This window comes from Palaemon carinicauda, chromosome 9 (genome assembly GCF_036898095.1).
Source record: "Palaemon carinicauda isolate YSFRI2023 chromosome 9, ASM3689809v2, whole genome shotgun sequence".
NCBI classification, from domain to species: Eukaryota; Metazoa; Arthropoda; class Malacostraca; order Decapoda; family Palaemonidae; genus Palaemon; species Palaemon carinicauda.
In genome coordinates this window covers 101,556,858-101,576,485 of record NC_090733.1, presented here as the reverse complement: position 1 = coordinate 101,576,485, position 19,628 = coordinate 101,556,858, and the positions used below count along the sequence as shown (strand labels likewise).

The 19,628-nt window shown below is 46.3% G+C and overlaps 1 protein-coding gene across 3 annotated transcripts in view; it reads left to right on the top strand.

The window, feature by feature from the left end:
* Positions 1-19,628, top strand: part of LOC137647028 (obg-like ATPase 1) — a 242,122-nt gene that overhangs the window by 97,634 nt on the left and 124,860 nt on the right. The gene's annotated exons all lie outside the window — the stretch shown is intronic.

The following is a 19,628-nucleotide window of genomic DNA, read 5'->3' as shown; positions in this document are numbered from 1 at the left end:
GTCCAGCCTTTCAGGCCCCGCCCTGTCCTGCTGTATCATGGAGATTAGCAAGGAGCTGGCCTCAGGATGAGGACGGACGTGACGTCATTTAGCAATGGCGCCCGTTTGTTTACGTTTCGAGTACCAAAAGCAGCCACGGATGAGTGTAACTGTGGAACGGCTCCCCAGTTATTCTCCACCTTTCCATATCGAAGTGTTAACTCTATATGGGGTGCAGATAGCTATGTGGCGTGTTAATACATACGTCCCCTGTTGATATACGATATCCTAGAGGGAAACCTTTAGGGTACTCGCACCAGAAGTTAGAATTCTGTGATAACCTGTAGTTTAATTCTCTGGGAATATCCACTGTAGTTAAATATACCCAAGGAAGCTACCGAAGGAACCTTCCATCAGGACGTCATGGCTATCTCACCCAAAAATAGATTTTTCGCTTCGCTTAAAATCCGTTTTCTTTTCCTACATTGAAAGCTCAATCATACAAAATAAAGCTAACATATGATGCAAAAATATCAAATCTATGATGTTCATAAGAATCATAGAAAAAAAATTACGGTAATAGTAATTGTTTGAAAGTATAGTAATTACTTCAAACTATAGAGATGAAACGATTTGAAATTTGCATTCAACACAGGATTACCAACATTACCTAGGTATACTTAGAGCAATGTGGAAACAAATATTCAATATAATAGTGTATTAATTATATTAGCGAAGATGCATTAAACAGTGCTAGTATCAATAGAATATACAGGGAAAATGTCCGTAACCTTAAACATTATCAACCACAAATGCACCTAGATTCAACAGAGCAGTTGGGTGTAATTGATAGTCCTGAATGCTGTTTTTAAGACCAGAACATTCAGAATCTTCTTCAGCTTTGGCTTTGGTTTTGACTCACGACACAAACGTAACCTTATCTACCCAACCTATCGATCACCAGCCATGTCAATCTATGGGGGGTGGCATTTGCCTTAATACCCTCATCGCCAGCCAATGCATACCAGGCTTTGACCCAGGTGCCACGGCATCAGCCATAATCTCAACCACCAGATGAACACAGTACGTATTTCTGATACTTAGGAACAGTAGTTATAAATTGGCTTTAGAAACTCATGGGATTGCCAATTGGTAATTTTTTTTCAATTAATGTCATGCCCTATCTGATAATAGGTATCAGTGATTAACTGCAGTCCCAGAAAGTATTTCCTCAGCGAATAGTCATTGTTAATTCAATAAATGTTTGTTAAAAAAAAAAAAAATCCCCACAGGAACATTAGAGTGGCGGTTCTACTGTGTGTGTGTTAACGAGAATTCAACAATGAATAGCAGCAGGAAGGATTGCATATAAACGTTGGCCTAGTGTAATTTGTAAATTAACTTTCTACTTTTATAACGTTACATCGAAAGTTATTATGATTTTTTTTGATAAATTACAAAGAAGTTTAGCATCTGAATAAACAGATTTTGAGCGAAGCGAAAAATCTATTTTTGGGCTCAAGCCATGACGTCCTGATGGAAGGTTCCTTCAGTAGCTTCCTAAGGTATATTTAACTACAGTGGATATTCCCAGAGAATTAAACTAAAGGTTATCACAGAATTCTAACTTCTGGTGCGAGTACCCTAAAGGTTTCCCTCTAGGATATCGTATATCAACAGGGGACGCATGTATTAACACGCCACATAGCTATCTGCACCCCATATAGAGTTAACACTTCGATATGGAAAGGTGGCTGAGTAACTGAGGAGCCAGAACAGCCTTCTCCGGTCCTTTAACTAATTAATAGTATGTTATTTAGTCTTCATAGCTAGGGAATCATTATATCGTGTTTTAGCGCTCATCAGACTACGGTCGCTGTTCGACCCCATACTAGATCGCTAGCTTAGCCCCTAGGCTGGACAGCCTAGTGCTTGTTTTCATGCATGATATATATTAGTGTTCCTAAGTTAAGTTATGAAGATTGTGGCATTATTAAACATACTATTTACTGTGATGTAAGTGTTTTTGCCTTCGGGGACCATATAAGGGACTGAGTTGATTGTGTATCAACCCCCTCCTAACCTAATGTAGGAACCCTTGTATGCTCCCTATTCCCCCTGCCTGCGGGTAATTCCCTCTGGGTAGACTTGCTTTCCCTTCTATATAGGGGGATCTCGTCTACAACCAGAGTATTTATCGCTTCTCTGCCTACCCTAAGGGAATGAACCCCCCTTAGGGTCGTGCCTGAGACCTTAGGAAGGGCTCTGGCCTTCCTCCAGTTGCACTTGGTTGGGTTACCCTTCCTCCCTAGACTTTCCTAGCCTAGGAGTTAGTCCTAATACTCTAGGTTAAGCTCTGGGGGTAGACTCTGTCCTATTATAGTTTGGGACAGTACATTAGTACTGTACTTGATCTGGGCTACCTATCCTAGGTTAGGGAGTATTCTCCCTTGCCTTGGTGGCTGCTCTCATACAGAGTCTCCCCATTTAGAAAGACCCCTTCTTCTCCCTCCCCACCTATCCCTTTGGTGTAGGCCTGCCTACACACCTCTGTCCTTAGTCCTACAACTCCTCCCTTGGGTGGAGTGGTAGGGCTAGCCTTGTTCTCCTGCTGAGCTGGCCGCTCTGGTACACATACCCTTCATAGCGTTCTATGGGGGTGGTTGCCGGCGGCGGTCCTGCCGGCGGGGGATTCCCCCTCTTTGAGTGCCCTCTATCCCTCCCTTGGGTTACCTCAGGCACCCGGCCGTCTGCCGACTCCCTGCCGCCGGATGTTAGGAATATCTACTCCTATCATGAGTACACTCCCTCCGGAGGGATGCCGGAGGGGTATAGGATTTTACCCCTTCCATCCCACCTTACCCTTTTCTCTTTCTATCTTGGCGCCGGTCCCTTGCCGTCACTACTGCCGGCGATAACCGCCACTACCTCAGGTGACCTTCGTTCATAAGATGCCTTCCCCCTTCAAGACGTCAGCCTACCGAGTGCCGGAGGCTGCCGCCTTCTGTCGACATACCGCCGACGTCCCACCCCTTATATTTACCTAGTAACAGCTGGCCGACTTTCGGAGTCTGCCGCCCACATGCCAGCATTGATTGCCGGCAATCTAGGTATACACCCATATATATATCTCTCTTATGAATTGAGCCAAGGCTCACCATGCCGTCAGCCTTCGGCTGCCGGAGCCGACGCCCCTGCTGGCGATCCGCCGCTGTGTCGGCGGTCGCCACTGTGGTATTATCCATCTCGGTTACTCAGTGTGTCTGCCTTGATGCCTTCCACCCTGCAGGACCAGCCTCCGGTGTGCCGTCAGTCTGCCGGAGCCCCCTCATGAGACGCAACATGCCGGCAGTCAATATGTTGCAGCCAGATAGTCTGGCCACTTCCATATAGGTATTGTTATACCAACCAAAATAGTGGCTATGCTGTTTGATTGCACATTACAACAATTCCAGCATATTCTGTGTATCTCAGTGCAGTCGATAGCCAGAACCTACATTTTATAAGGGGTTTATCCTATTTTCCCCTCTCCCCCAAGGCTCTGAGTGGTCTCAGACCCTGGTACACTCTGCGGACAATTCCTGTTAAAAGCCTAGCTTGGCTCATCCATCCGGATTTCCCTCATTGTGACCCTCGGGTCCAAAGGAATTGTCTACGGATAAGGTTACGGTAACCGGGTGGGCGGGATTCACAAATATGTGTCTATCTACTTCCTTTCCCGCTCATCAATCTTGAACATTAATATGCTATTATAGATTAAGTTACTGTATTCTTAATTTTAGAGTAATGTAAGTCATTCTTATGCCTTCCATGTACTCATGATCTCTTTCTTTTACAGGAGGAGTACATGAAGTGCGAGAGCAACTTCTGCGGAGTGAAGCGCCCGGACTTCTACGGGCACAAGGCGTGCCGGACCCATGCCCCCTGCGCCGCCAAGAAAGGCGACCTTAAATTTTGGGACCCGCAGAACTGTACAGTCTGCAAGAGTCTTCTCGTTGAGGCGTTCGACGATCCTCCTACTGCGGAGGTAAGGGACATCGCTAGAGAGAAGCTACACAAATGGGTGTGTGGCTTCCAAAAGAACGCCACTGGACCGTATCTTCCCAATGAAGACTTGAGGGCTTTGCTTTTTCCGAAAGCATCCAAGGACTCGGTGGTCCCTCGTGAACAAATTCCCACCGTCCAGATCGTGGTCGAACCCGACGTCGTCATGGCACAGTCCATGCGTGAGTGCCATCTTGATTCCGACAACATGGAACGTATGTCGGAGGTGTCTGAAGAGACGGAGAAGAACCTCATGGGCGAGGAGCTCGACTATGAGAAAGATCAGGTGGAATACCCTGATTCGGAGAACGAGGTCGCTCCTGCTCCCCCAGCAACTCCTGCACCATCCGAGGAACCTGTTCCTTCGACTTCTGCCACCCTGGACCCTCTTCCATCGGCCACTCAAGAGGTCTTCAGAATGCTTGAAGCCCTCATGGACAAGAAGCTGCGCGAGACTCAGGAGCAATTCCGGACGACTCTCGTCGGCTTCAAACAACCGAAGAAGATTTCGGTTAAGGACCTCCCCACCTGCTCGGAAGCTAACCCTTGGAGATACGCCGAGCATATGCCAATCACAACTGGCAAGATCTATATTAGTGAAAGGGTTGGCTCTATTTTGTTGGAAGAAGTGGAGTTCTTCCCGAATTTCGAGGCTTATCCGGACTGTTATGTCCGGCTCAGGTCCGAACCAGCCTCAAAGGAAGAGACCGAACCGAAGAAAGTGATTGTGTTCGATCTCGCGAAGGCCCAAGCTATGTTAGCTCAGGCAGTGAAGAGCAGGGGTTTCACAATCTCCAAGATGCAGGCGCTTAGTAAGAAGCATCCAACCTTCGTTGCGCCAGCTACTGCGACCTTCCCCTTCATTGAAAAGGCCTTCCAAGCGGTCATGAAAGCTGTGGGGGAAGGGAAGCCTTGCCCTGCACTGGAGGAGTGCAGACCCTTCTCAATTACTCTTCCCCCCGATGATAGGCACTGGAAAGACATCCAGTCGACCTTCACGATAGGAAAACTGGAACCTGATGTGGCCGGTCGTCAATTCAATGAGGACCTCCCACGGCTGAACGATCACCTCCTTCGTAGGGAACAGGATACGAAGGAGAGACTCGCCGCTTCGCTGTCCCATCAGGTACAGCTGGAACTCATGGCCGGGGATACCAGAGTCCCGGACTTTTACATGGTCCTTGCTAAGTCGCACCTGGCGACCGTGACCAAGGACCTATACAGTTTTGCTAGGGCTCGTAGAGCCTGTAGAGAATTCGTATTCGCCAGTGCAACGGTGAAACACGAACCCCGGAGACTGATTTCCTCCAATATCTGGGGCAAACATCTCTTCCCGTCTACCTTGGTGAAAGAGATAGTGGACAAAGCTGCTACGGAGAACAGGAACCTTCTCCATAAGTGGGGTATGTCCCGAAAGAGGAAGTCCTCTCAGGACGATGGCCCTCAGCCTAAGAGGAAATCCTCGAAACCCAGACCCCAGCAACGTCAACCGAGACGACAGTTTCCGGGTCCCGCTACTCCCCAAGTGGCTACGCAGCCACAACAGACCTTTCAATTGGTCCCCCAGCCGGTGGTGTCGCAGTCGCCGGTCTTCACCCCTGCCTATGAACAACACTCGACTACCTTTCGTCCCATAGGTAGGGGCTCAGGCAGAGGTTCCGGCAGAGATTCTTCTCGCCGTCCCTCCAGAGGCAGAGGAGGAAGGGGAGCTAGCGGCCGAGGTGGCAAACCCTCGGGACACCAGAAGCAATGAAGTGCTTCCGGTGGGAGGAAGACTCCGCCAATTCCAGGATCGTTGGACCTTCGATCCCTGGGCACACAGCATCGTCAAGAAGGGACTGGGCTGGAGCTGGATTCAACCACCCCCATCCTTCCAGCAATTCCTCCAACAGTCAACCCCCCTCCTGGAAGAATATGTCCTGGAACTCTTGAACAAGAAGGTGATCAGGAGGGTAAAGTCAATCAGGTTCCAAGGGAGACTCTTTTGTGTTCCCAAGAAAGACTCAGACAAACTCAGAGTCATTGTAGACTTATCCCCCCTCAACAAGTTCATTGCAAACAACAAATTCAAGATGCTGACTCTGCAACAAATAAGGACCCTTCTGCCTCACAGGGCCTACACGGTCTCCATAGACCTGGCGGATGCCTACTGGCACATTCCAATGAATCACTACGCTTCCTCCTACCTAGGATTTCGACTCCAAAGGAAAAGTTACGCCTTCAGGGCCATGCCCTTCAGGCTCAACGTGGCTCCACGGATCTTCACCAAGCTGGCAGACGCAATCGTCCAACAGCTACGTCTTCAGGGCGTCCAAGTGATGGCCTACCTAGACGACTGGCTAGTCTGGTCGACATCGCCCGAAGATTGTCTGAGAGCCTGCAACAAAGTCACCCAGTTCCTAGAGCATCTGGGCTTCAAGATAAACACCGAGAAATCTCGCCTCTCTCCAGTTCAGAAGTTCCAATGGTTGGGAATCCATTGGGACCTTCAGTCACACCGGCTTTCCATTCCACAGAAGAAAAGGAAGGAAATAGCAGGGTCTGTCAGAAGGCTTCTAAAATCTGAACGGATCTCAAAACGACAACAAGAACAAGTTCTCGGCTCTCTACAGTTCGTCTGTGACAAACCCAGTGCTTCGCGCACACCTAAAGGATGCCGTGGGAGTCTGGAGACGTTTCGCATCCATCACTCGAAGAGACCTCAAGAGACGGCTTCCGAACAGACTTCGCTTACTTTTAAAGCCGTGGTTAGAAGCAAAGGCCCTGAAAAGGTCCATCCCTCTTCAACACCCGCCTCCATCGATCAACATCCACACGGACGCTTCACTGGAGGGTTGGGGAGGTCACTCCCACCAACAACAGGTTCAAGGAACATGGTCTCCCCTATTCAAGACGTTTCACATCAACATCTTGGAGGCCATGGCGGTTCTTCTCACCCTGAAGAAACTCTCTCCGCCTCCCTCGATCCACATCCGTCTGACTCTGGACAGCTCGGTGGTAGTCAGATGTCTCAATCGTCAGAGCTCGAGGTCGCCCCAGATAAATCAGGTGCTTCTTCCGATCTTTTGTTTGGCAGAAAGGAAGAAATGGCACCTGTCTGCAGTTCACTTACAAGGATTCCGCAATATGACGGTTGACGCTCTATCAAGGACAAGCCCAATAGAGTCGGAATGGTCTCTAGACGCAAGATCATTCTCCTTCATCTCTCACCAAGTCCCGGAACTTCAGATCGATCTATTCGCAACGAGCGACAACAATCAACTTCCTCGATATGTGGCCCCGTACGAGGACCCCAAGGCAGAAGCAGTGGATGCCATGTCCCCATCCGGAACAGATGGTCCAGGATATACCTGTTCCCTCCTCCCAAACTTCTGCTGAAAGTCCTATCCAAACTGAGAACCTTCAAAGGGACAGCGGCCCTAGTGGCTCCCAAGTGGCCCCGGAGCAATTGGTATCCCCTGGTCCTGGAGCTGCAGCCCACGCTGATCCCCCTACCGGGCCCAGTTCTCTCTCAACAAGTACAGAAGTCAACTGTCTTCGCTTCATCACTGAAAGTCAGGGACCTTCATCTCATGATTTTCTCTCCTTAGCCGCAAAGAAAAGGTTTGGGATCTCGAAGAAAAGCTTAGACTTCCTCGAGGAGTACAAGACTGAGTGTACCAGACGGCAGTATGAATCTTCCTGGAGAAAGTGGGTCTCCTTCGTCAAGGCAAAAAATCCTACGGAAATCACCATTGATTTTTGCATGTCCTTCTTCATTCACCTTCATGGACAAGGCTTAGCGGCCAACACGATTTCCACTTGTAAATCGGCTTTGACTAGAACACTCCTATACGCCTTCAAGATTGATCTGTCCAGCGATATCTTCAATAAACTGCCGAAGGCATGTGCTAGACTACGCCCAGCACCCCCACCAAAACCTATCTCCTGGTCCCTGGACAAGGTGCTCCATTTTGCTTCTAACCTGGACAACGATTCGTGCCCTCTGAAAGACCTGACTCAAAAAGTTATCTTCCTTTTTGCTCTCGCCTCGGGAGCCCGAGTCAGTGAAATAGTGGCATTATCAACAGAAGAGGGTCATATCCTGTTCGCCGAGAAAGGAGATCTTACCCTCTTCCCCGATCCGACGTTTCTCGCTAAGAATGAACTACCCACCAAGAGATGGGGCCCTTGGAGAATCTGCCCCCTGAAGGAAGATGTCTCTCTATGCCCAGTGGAGAGTCTTACGGTCTATCTTCGAAGAACTTCAGACTTCGGTGGTGGACAACTCTTCAAAGGAGAAACATCGGGTAGCGACCTGTCACTGAAACAACTAAGAGCGAAAATCACCTACTTCATTCGCAGAGCGGATCCTGACAGTACACCCGCAGGTCACGATCCTAGAAAAGTCGCTTCTTCTCTGAACTTCTTCCAGAGTATGGATTTCGAAAGCCTCAAGAGCTTTACAGGCTGGAAATCATTGCGCGTTTTCTTCAAGCACTACGCAAAACAAGTGCACGAAGTAAAGCATTTCGTGGTAGCTGCACGTAGTATTATGAAACCTGCTGCTTAAATCTGCATAGAACAGTGAGTTACTTGGGACTCTAACTCTACGGGTGCCTGTGTTGACCCTATTGTGATACATAGTGATTTAATGGACACTTAAATGTTTCTAATAGACTGTTCTTTACCAAGGTGAAATGTCATAGACTTTACATGAGTGCCACATGCCCTAGGGCATGATGTGTTTTCTTTGAATTTTAAAGACTGGCGTTCCTCTGGAACTTGTGTTTCTAAAAAGAAAATTTTTCTTTCAGAATCAAGATTACCGTCTTTCATTTCTACGTACATTATTCTTTTGTAAATAAATTCTACATTCATTATTGTAATTACTGCCATAATGATCTGCAATCCTAAAAATAAAATGTCTATTTTATTTCCATGTGCGTCTCTCTTCGCTCCTATTCCTTATCAAGAAATATACAATTGTTATAGTTTCATTTACCTCTTTCCTGATGATCAGAAAGAGTAATATAAGTAATTATGTTATATACTCACTCATGCCTTGATAACATTCCTATCCGAATATTAACCTTTGTCCTATCTCCGAGACCAGCATGATCTCTCCTCCAGGGGGAATAGTAGTTATGTTCTATACTTACCTATGCTTGATAATATTCCTACCCGAATATTAACCTTTGTCTTGTCTCCGAGTCCAGCGTGATCTCTCCACCGGGTGAGTAGCTCTTCAATGATCGCTTCGAGATGTCCTATTGTCCACCAGGACTTCCCTGCCAGGGGGGCGGGAAGCTAGTTTACCATAGACTCTCTGGTAAGGACATGTTCTATAATACTGTTCGAAGCCCCTGGCACTTGGATTAAAAGGGGTAAAAATCCACGATACATTAATTCTCTGGTACACTTCCATCAGGACGTCATGGCTTGAGCCCAAAAAACGGATTTTGAGCGAAGCGAAAAATCTATTTTTGGGTGAGATAGCCATGACGTCCTGATGGACCCTTCCGTCTATTCTATTTCAGCCTTTCAGGCCCCTCCCGGACCTACTGTATCGCGGAGATTGGTATAAGCTGAGCTCAGGATGAGGACGGACGTGACGTCATTTAGCAATGGCGTCCGTTTGTTTACGTCTCGAGTACCAAAAGTAGCCACGGATGAGAGTAACTTTGGAACGGCTCCTCAGTTACTCAGCCACCTTTCCATATCGAAGTGTTAACTCTATATGGGGTGCAGATAGCTATGTGGCGTGTTAATACATGCGTCCCCTGTTGATATACGATATCCTAGAAGGAAACCTTTAGGGTACTCGCACCAGAAGTTAGAATTCTGTGATAACCTTTAGTTTAATTATTTGGGAATATCCACTGTAGTTAAATATACCCTAGGAAGCTACTGAAGGACCCTTCCATCAGGACGTCATGGCTATCTGACCCAAAAATAGATTTTTCGCTTCGCTCAAAATCCGTTTTTTGGGTGAGATAGCCATGTCGTCCTGATGGAAGGTTCCTTTAAGTAGCTTCCTAGGGTATATTTGACTACAGTGATATTCCCAGAGAATTTGACTTAAGGTCTCCAGAATTCTAACTCCTGGCGTGAATATCCTTAAAGTTTCCTTTTAGGATATCTCATAATATCAGGGGACGTATTCTTGACACGCCACATAGCAATCTGCACCCCGCATAGCGTTTACGCTTCGAGGGGGAAAAGCGGCAAAATAAAAGAGGAGCCGTTATAAAGTTCCCTTCCTCCGTTACTGTTTGAGTACTCAGATGGCGCCATAATCGCCGCCATCTTTATTCCTTGTAGCGTTGAGCCGGTACTTATAGATACAGTATTATTGGAAGGGGTCCTGCCAAGGCCTTTCCTAGAAAGCATGGTGCTACAGATACAGTAGTTTTGGGAGGGATTCTGAGAAGATCTTTTCTTTAGAAAAGAAGGGTGGGTCCATCTGGACGACATGGCTATCTCACCCCAAAATAGATTTTTCGCTTCGCTCAAAATCCGTTTTTTGGGCTCGGGCCATGTCGTCCTGATGGAAGTTTACCAGAGCATTAATGTATGTGGATTTCCCAGTTGTGCCTTAAACCTCAAGACAATATTTCCTTGGTCATCTATGTCTTGATGCCATATATCGGAGGTGATATTCATGATGGAAACTCACAAGTTACAACTCCGCTTTATTGGATATATCGGGACACACGAATAACAATACACACCGACATCTAGCGGTAGCATTATGAATCATGTAGCTGTTGGCAGCGTTCTCAACAATATTAACATCATAATTATTAAATAATCATAAATAATATAACAATCTAGACCTTAGAGACCTATGACATTACTGTACTGTTATGTCATTTCTTCTAATCATAGACTATGTTAGTGCTTCCTGCCCGCTACAGGTCATACTAGACTCGGGAAAAAGTCTCGAAGTTTGCATATTTCATATGACCAACCTAGCAATCAAAAGGGCATACAGGTCTCACTGTATGCCTTTAGCCAAAGTTTGTATTTATAAAACGAACACAGAATCATGTCAGCCACCATAGCATCTGAGGTATATCAGCTCAGCTGTATACCGCAACAGACAAGTTTGTATCTGTATCGAAACAAGGTAAGCCTGGCAAGAAAGGTTTGTTTACGTTTAGGAACAAAGTTACTACCTTTGTTTAATATAATTATGCAGAATAGTAAGGAATAAAAGTAATGCTCACACATAACTTTATTAAAATATGTTTAGGGCGAAATAAGACGCGCAAAACAATTAAACATTTATTGTCAAACAATAAATAAAAATTCAGCATACGTTTCATAATAATATAAAAATGCAAGTGAAATAGAATTTACAAACATAGATAATACAGAATAAATCAGAAATACTTGTTTTACCTGAAAACAAAAATTTTTGCCACTCAATTGAAAATTTATTAAATATTCTAATGTCTTTCTGAGAAGTCTGTCTATTTACACTTGTGTAAAAAACACAAGGCACTTAGTGTTAAGTCTATGTTTGTTCACCTTTGTACACTGGAACAGTCCATAATGTCACCTTGATGACATTTCACTTACCACGTTGCACTATAATGTGCCAACATGTACACCCTTTAGAATTATAGTCCCACATAATTCACTGTTCCTCGCAGCACTAAGTGACAGGTTTTAGTACACTACCTGCCGCCACCACGAATCGTTTTAATTCTTGCACTTGCTTCGCGTAGTGTTTGAAAAACACTCTGGATGACTTCCATCCAGTAAACGAGTGAAGGCTCTCAAAATCCATGAGCTGGAAAAAGTTTAACGATGAAGCAATTTTCCTAGGATCATGACCTGCGGGTGTACTGTCAGGATCCGTTCTGAGAATGAAGTAGGTGATCTTCGCCCTTAGTTGTTTCAGGGATAAGTTTGAGCTCGATGTTTCTCCTATAAAGAGCTGTCCTCCCCTGAAGTCTGAAGTTCTGCGAAGATAGACCTTTAGACTCTCCACTGGACACGGCGAGACATCTTCCTTCAGAGGGCAGATTCTCTTAGTGGGTAGCTCATTCTTGGCAAGAAACGTTGGGTCGGGAAAGAGATTCAGCTCTCCCGTTTCAGCAAACTGGATATGGCCCTCTTCCCGAGAAAGAGCCACTATCTCACTAACTCTAGCCCCTGAGGCTACAGCAAACAAGAATATAACTTTTTGAGTCAAATCTTTCAGAGAGCAATCATCGTTGTTCAAACTTGAAGCAAAATGTAGTACCTTATCCAAAGACCATGAAATGGGCCTTGGAGGTGCTGCAGGCCTGAGCCTAGCACACGCCTTAGGGATTTTGTTAAAAATCTCATTAGACAAGTCTACTTGGAAAGCATAAAGCAAGGGTCTAGTCAAGGCAGATTTACACGTAGTTATCGTGTTGGCTGCTAAACCTTGTTCATGAAGGTGAATAAAGAAAGATAAGCAGAAATCTGTCGAGATTTCCTTTAGATTTCTTGCCTTGACAAAGGCCACCCACTTCTTCCAAGACGACTCGTATTGCCTTCTGGTAGATTTTGACTTATATTCCTCTAAGAAGTCTATACTCTCTTTCGAGATCCCAAACGTTTTCTTTACGGCTAGGGAGAGAAAATCATGAGATGAAGGTCTTGGGTTTTCTGTAATAAAGCGAAGACAGTCAACTTCTGTACCTGTTGAGACAGAACTGGGTCCGGCAGGGGAATCAGCCTCAGCTGTAATTCCAATATTAAAGGGAACCAGTTGCTCCGGGGCCACTTGGGAGCCACTAGGGCTGCTGTTCCTTGAAAAGATCTCAGCTTGTTGAGGACCTTCATCAGCAGGTTGGATGGAGGGAACAGATAAATCCTGGCCCATCTGTTCCAGTCGAGGGACATGGCGTCCACTGCTTCCGCTAGAGGGTCCTCGTATGGGTCGAGGAAGTTTCTTGTTGTCGCTCGTCGCGAAGAGGTCGATCTGCAGTTCCGGGACTTGATGTAAGATGAAGGAGAATGATCTTGTGTCTAGGGACCATTCTGACTCTATCGAAGTTAGCTTGGATAGAGCATCCGCTGTCACATATCGGAACCCTTGAAGGTGAACTGCTGATAAGTGCCATCTCTTCTTTTCCGCTTAACGGAAGATGGCCAACATCACTTGGTCGAGTTAAGGTGATCTCGAGCCTTGACGATTCAGACATCTCATTACCACCTCGCTGTCCAGAATCAGTCTTATGTGGACTGAAGGGCGAGGAGATAATTTCTTGTGTGAGGAAGACTGCCATGGCCTCCAAAATGTTGATATGGAAGGTCTTGAATAGAGAGGACCAAGTTCCTTGAACTTTCCGTTGATGAGAGTGACCTCCCCATCCTTCCAATGATGCATCCGTGTGGATGATGACTGAGGGTGGAGGCGGTTGCAGAGGTGTTGACCTCTCCAAGTACTTGGCCTCCGACCATGGTTTGAGAAGTGATCGTATTCGGATCGGTATTGGTCTTCTTAGATCTCTTCGAGCGTTTGATGCGTATCTTCTCCAGACTCATGATGCATCTTTTAGCTGTGCTCTTAGCACTGGGTCTGTCACTGATGCAAACTGAAGGGAGCCCAGCACTCTCTCCTGTTGGCGTCTTGAAATCCTGTTGGATTTTAGAAGTCTCTTGACAGACCCTGCTATCTCTCTCCTCTTCTTTAATGGATTGGAGAGGCAATGTGACTAAGTCCCAATGTATGCCTAGCCATTGAAACTTCTGAGCTGGAGACAGTTGAGACTTTTTGGTGTTGATCTTGAATCCCAGATGTTCCAGGAACTGGATCATTTTCTTGGATGCTTGCATGCATTTTGACTCGGATGCTGCCCACACCAGCCAATTGTCCAGATAGGATATCACCTGGACACCTTGTAGGCGTAGTTGTTGAACGACTGCTTCTGCAAGCTTCGTGAAGATCCTTGGGGCTAAGTTTAGTCCGAAAGGCATGGCTCTGAAAGCGTTCTTTCCTTTTTGTAGCCTGAATCCTAGGTAGGAGGAAAGTTGGCGATTGATCGGAATGTGCCAATAGGCATCTGCCATGTCTATGGAGACTGTGTATACCCTTTTGGGCAACAGGGCCCTTATGTGTTGAAGGGTCAGCATCTTGAACTTGTCGTTCTCTATAAACTTGTTGAGTGGCGACAAATCCAGAATAACTCTGAGTTTGTCTGAGTCCTTCTTGGGAACACAAAACAGCCTTCCTTGGAATTTGATGGACTTTGCCCTTTTTATCACCCGTTTGCTGCTCAAGAGTTTTCGGGTGTATTCTTCCAGAACGGGGGTGGAGTGTTGGAAGAATTGAGGAAATGATGGTGGAGCTGTCTTCCAGCTCCAACCTAGTCCGTTCTTGATTAGGCTGTGGGCCCAGGGATCGAAGGTCCAACGATCCCGGAATAATCGGAGTCTTCCTCCTACCGGAAGCATCTCATTGCTTCTGGTTTCTGGAGGGCTTGCCTCCTTGACCGCGTGCTCCCCACCCCCCCTTCCTCTCGAGGGACGTCTAGAGGAATCTCTATTTGACCCCCTACCTTTAGGGCGAAAGGTAGTGGTCTGCCTCTCAAAGGCGGGAGTGAAGGCTGGTAACTGAGTCACCACCTGCTGGGGTACCATCTGGTAGGTGGGTTGGGGCTGTGCCACCATCTGGGGCACCGCAGTCATGGGAAGTTGCTGTTGTCTAGCAGGGCGAGAGGGCACTCTTGGCCTCTTTGTCTTCCGTTTCGGTTGGGGACCCTCATCCGGGGAAGACTTCCTCTTAGCCGACATGCCCCACTTCTGGAGAAGATTTCTATTCTCCATGGCGGCCTTGTCGACTATTTCTTTGACCACTTCTTTCGGGAAGGTGTCTTTCCCCCAGATATTGGAAGATATCAACTTCCTGGGTTCGTGTTTGACCGCAGCCAAGCAAACACGAACTCCCTGCAAGCCCTTCTAGCCCTAACAAAGTTATAGAAATCCTTAGTTAGGGTTGCCAAGTGTGTTTTGGCTATGACCATGAACATATCCGGGGATCTCTGTTCACTGGCCATTGCCTCCAGGGTCACCTGGAGGGACAGAGAGGCAGCAAGCCTTTCCTTCGTATCCTGCTCCCTACACAGGAGAAATTCAGACAACTTGGGGAGGTTTTCGCTAAACTGACGTCCAGCGATATCTTTGTGATCTGTTGGCAGGGCTAGGGAAAGGGGCCTACACTCCTCCAGTGTAGGGCAAGGTTTCCCAGCTTCCACTGCTTTGATCAGTGCCTTAAACCCTTTATCCACAAAGGGGAAGGCCATTGTTGCTGGAGCAAGAAAGGAAGGATGTTTCTTGCTCAGGGCTGGCACCTTAAAGTTGGTGAAGCCCCTGTCCTTCAGATTGCTGGCTAGCAAAGCCTGAGCCTTCGTATGGTCAAGCACTATGACCTCCTTGGATACAGGTTCCGTCCTTAGGCGAACGAAGCAGTCAGGATACGACTCAAAAGCTGGGCAAGAACTCTATGTCCTCGATAAGGACAGCTCCCAGCTTTTCTGAGATGAAGATCTTGCCCGTTCGTTATTGGCATGTACTCGGCATGCCTCCTTGGGTTTACCTCGGAGCACGAGGGAAGATCCTATGAGACCCACGGGCCACTGTAAGCTGGTGAATCTCCTTCCTTAGCGCAGCTTCCCTTTCTTAGCTCTTCTTTGCAAAGGTCTCCATCATGGCTCTGATGGCAGACAAGGTGTCATCCGACTTTTCAGGTTGAGGAGCGGAGGACGTAGAGGGCACCGGTTCTGGGGCAGGAACCGATGAAACAGACACTGTTTCGACTTCATCCTCTTTCGTCTCTGGAGCCAACGTTGACTCCTCTTCTTGACCTTCGGCCAGAAGGTCCTTTTCGGTGTCCTCTGACACCTCTGACATCCTCTCATCATCTAGAAGGATGTCCTTCATCGCATCCGAGACATCAGTGTCCACGGCTATCTGGATGCAAGAGATCTCAGGGTGAGGCTGAGGAATGACAGCATCCGCAGATGCTTTGGGGGAATAGACAGGCCCTCATACGCTCATTGGGGAGGTAAGGCCCCGTGGCATTTTTCTGGAAGCCACGAACCCATCTGTGCAGCGTGTTCCGAGCTGCATCCCTCGACTCCGTTGTCTTGGGGTTTTCAAAAGCCTCATACACCAAGTCTTTGCACACTGTACATACCTGGGGGTCCCAGTATTTGAGAGGTCCCTTGGTGATGGAACAAGGGGAGTGTGCCCTACACTCCAGGTGGCCGCAGAAGTCCCTGCTATGCACGTTGCAGAAGATGCTGCCGCACTTGACATGGTCTTCCTGTAAAGAGAGGAAAATAAAATGAGTATAGAGTAATTCATCTCACTAGATAAACTAATAAATATTATAATAATATTTTCCACTTTATTTTATTGCATATAGCTTAGATAGATAAGCTAGAAATGAATTAAGAAAGACACATACGTGTTTCCCGCCCAGCCAATTGCTGTGACCTCCCTCAATATTAACCCTAGGGTTATCTTCCTCAGGAGGCCCGGTAGAAGAGTCTAGCCTGTAAGGATAGAAGAATGTAACTAACACTAACTTCCAAAAGGATTAATAATGAGGGTCATTAACAACTGATCATCTATCAGTATATAGAAAGGGAATTCCTTTCCCAATCTTATAAGGTCTCAACAATAGACTGCGCCTGGACACACAGAGTATGTTGGAAAATTTAACGACTGTATACTTTTATACCATAGTTTTCTGTCTGCAGTATGCTCTATACTACAGATGTACTGGCTACTGTATATACATATACCGTAGTTGCCGCCAGCATGTAGCCGGTAAGTCTAGTACCTAAGGCACAGTGCAACTGACACAATATTGAAAAATTTTAGTAGCCAGCGGCCCACCGGATTGCCGGCGGGTCACCGGCTGTCGGCACACTAGCCCAGACAGCATTAAATGTGACAGGGTAGTGGCCGGTAGGCCGAACTCGGCCGGCTAAGTCAGTTGTGTCAATGAATCATTGGCTGTCGGCCCACAAGTCTAGCCAGCATCTTGCCGGCTAGGTTAGTGGCCGGCAGCCGCCAGTTAGATTAGTACCTGGTGGCACTAGCCAAGAGAGAGAGAGAAAGCAAAGAGTGAAGGGTGATGTAAGAGCACTGTCTCACTTCCTTCCTCCAGAATGAGGGTTCTAATGGAAGGGGAGAATATAAGATAATCAAGCTTCCACCCATCCAACTCCGTTGCCGGTCATAGGATGTGAATGGCAGCCCAAGGGAGGACTGAAGAACACTCCAAAGCAAATGGATCTTCAGCCAGCAGCTGGACCTGCCGACACAGCTATCCCGGAGCTCTGTGTCCGATAGGGAAGCTGAACGACTAGGCCATACAAGCAGAAGCCCAAGCCGGCCCTACAACCTGCCAGCAAGCGGCGAGATTGCAGGACGACGGCTAAAGGGATGTGATGGCTAGGCCATCACTAAAGGACAGAGTGGGGAGGGAAAAGGGTCCTGTATAAGGTGTGAGAGGAGCCGGCAGCATGCCGGTCCTACCACACCTTGAGGAAGCTCTGTTTCAGTATCGGCGCCATCCTAGGCGGACGGAGAATTCATTCCCCAGACTAGGGTCTACCAATACAGTAAGGGGGCCGGCAATCATCTAGCCGCCGCCCTTAATCATAGAGAAACAGAGTTCCAATGGCGGCGCTATCCTAGGCAGCAGAATAATCTCTATTCTTCAGCCTAGGGTCTGCGAGCACAGGACTAGTCGACTAAACCACAGGGAGGAGGAGGAGTCACATGACCCCTTCAAGGGCAGTCTAGGGAGGCAAAGCCTCCTATGCTAACAACCAAGACCCGACAGGGAAATGTATTCACCCTGTCAATCAGTTGCCAGCACCCAACAAGTACTCTGAGGTTCTGACCTAAACCCAAACCTTACCATCTGTAGCTAAGGGAAGGGGCAGAAAAAACCCTAGCCTAGTCTTGCCTGAATGACAACTCGAGGCAAGACCAACTAGGATTGTAGCCATAGGGTATACTCAGAGGGAAGAAGGGATTACCTATATATGAGGGTAACCGGGGAGATTGTATAAAAATATACTAAAGCCCCTAGGCTACTAGCCTAGTGACAGTGAGATCGACTACCTAACTCATCGAAGCTCTCTCGTATACTATCATAGAAGAGGAAATTTTATATGCAATCAATATATCCTACATGTATAAATTGCCTATTATCTTCATTTAATTTTATTAGCACCAGGAACACTTATTATATCATGCAAGAAAGTAAACTAAAACGCCTAGGCTAGGAAGCCTAATGTAAACAAGATCGGCTACCTAATTCGCCGAAACTAATGTGAATACTATCGGCATAATATAATTAATTCCTAGCAATGAAGACTAAATAGCTAATTATTTTTTATTAAGTTATTATACCGGGAAAGTCATTCTGGCTAACTAAATAACTCATGTGTTACGAACGACAGCGCCAAAGACGCCTCCGGTCCAGGCAATAGCTCTGCCAAAAAATTAGTTAAATTCGATTCAATTTTTTACTTTACGGCCAGAGCTAAATTTATACAACATAAGAATCAAATACTCAACTTTCCAGAGGCAGAAGAGGCTGGAGATTGCATAATAAATCCAATTAACGAGAAAGCACTGGGAAAACCACTGAGCGAGACCGCTACAGAAAAAGGAATAAAGATGGCGGCGATTATGGTGCCATCTTAGTACTCAAACAGTAAGGGAGGAAGGGAACTTTATAACGGCTTCTCTTTTATTTTGCCACTTTTCCCCCTCGAAGCGTAAACGCTATGCGGGGCGCAGATTGCTATGTGGCGTGTCAAGAATACGTCCCCTAATATTATGCGATATCCTAAAAGGAAATTTTAAGGATATTCGCGCCAGGAGTTAGAATTCTGGAGACCTTAAGTCAAATTCTCTGGGAATATTACTGCAGTCAAATATACCCTAGAAAGCTACTTAAAGGAACCTTCCATCAGGACGACATGGCCTGAGCCCAAAAATGAAATATAAATAAGAAAAAAGTTGGCGTAAAAGACGAAACCCAAGTTATATGTCCGTTTAATTGGCTACATGGTTAGGCCTTTTTCAATAATCAAGGAAATATATCTTCCAGGTTGTTATTAAGAAGGGAGTTGTTTGGATATCTACATGGATGCAAACATGATTTTCCATTAATTAGGTTTCACTACCACGAGCTTTATAAATACCTGCTGGGTTTACCACAAAATTTTAACAAATCATAACAACTTTTGATGTAAATTATAAAAGTAGAAATTTAATTTATAAATTAAATTAGACTAATGCTTATATGCAGTCCTTCCAACTGCCATTCAATGTTGAACTCTCGTTAACACATGTAGAACCGGCACTCATGTTTCTACAGGGAAATTCTTTTTTATCTTTTGATAAAAATTTATTGAATTAACAACGACCATCCGCTGACAAAATACCTTCTGTGACTCTACAGTTAATCACTGATACTTATTATCAGATAAAGAAGATAACTATAATTGGAACAAAATATACTCACTGGTAACACAACGAGAGTTTCTAACAAAGTACGTATGATGAATTTTGCAATTTGTTGCATCAGTTTTGGCGCCTACTGTACTAGA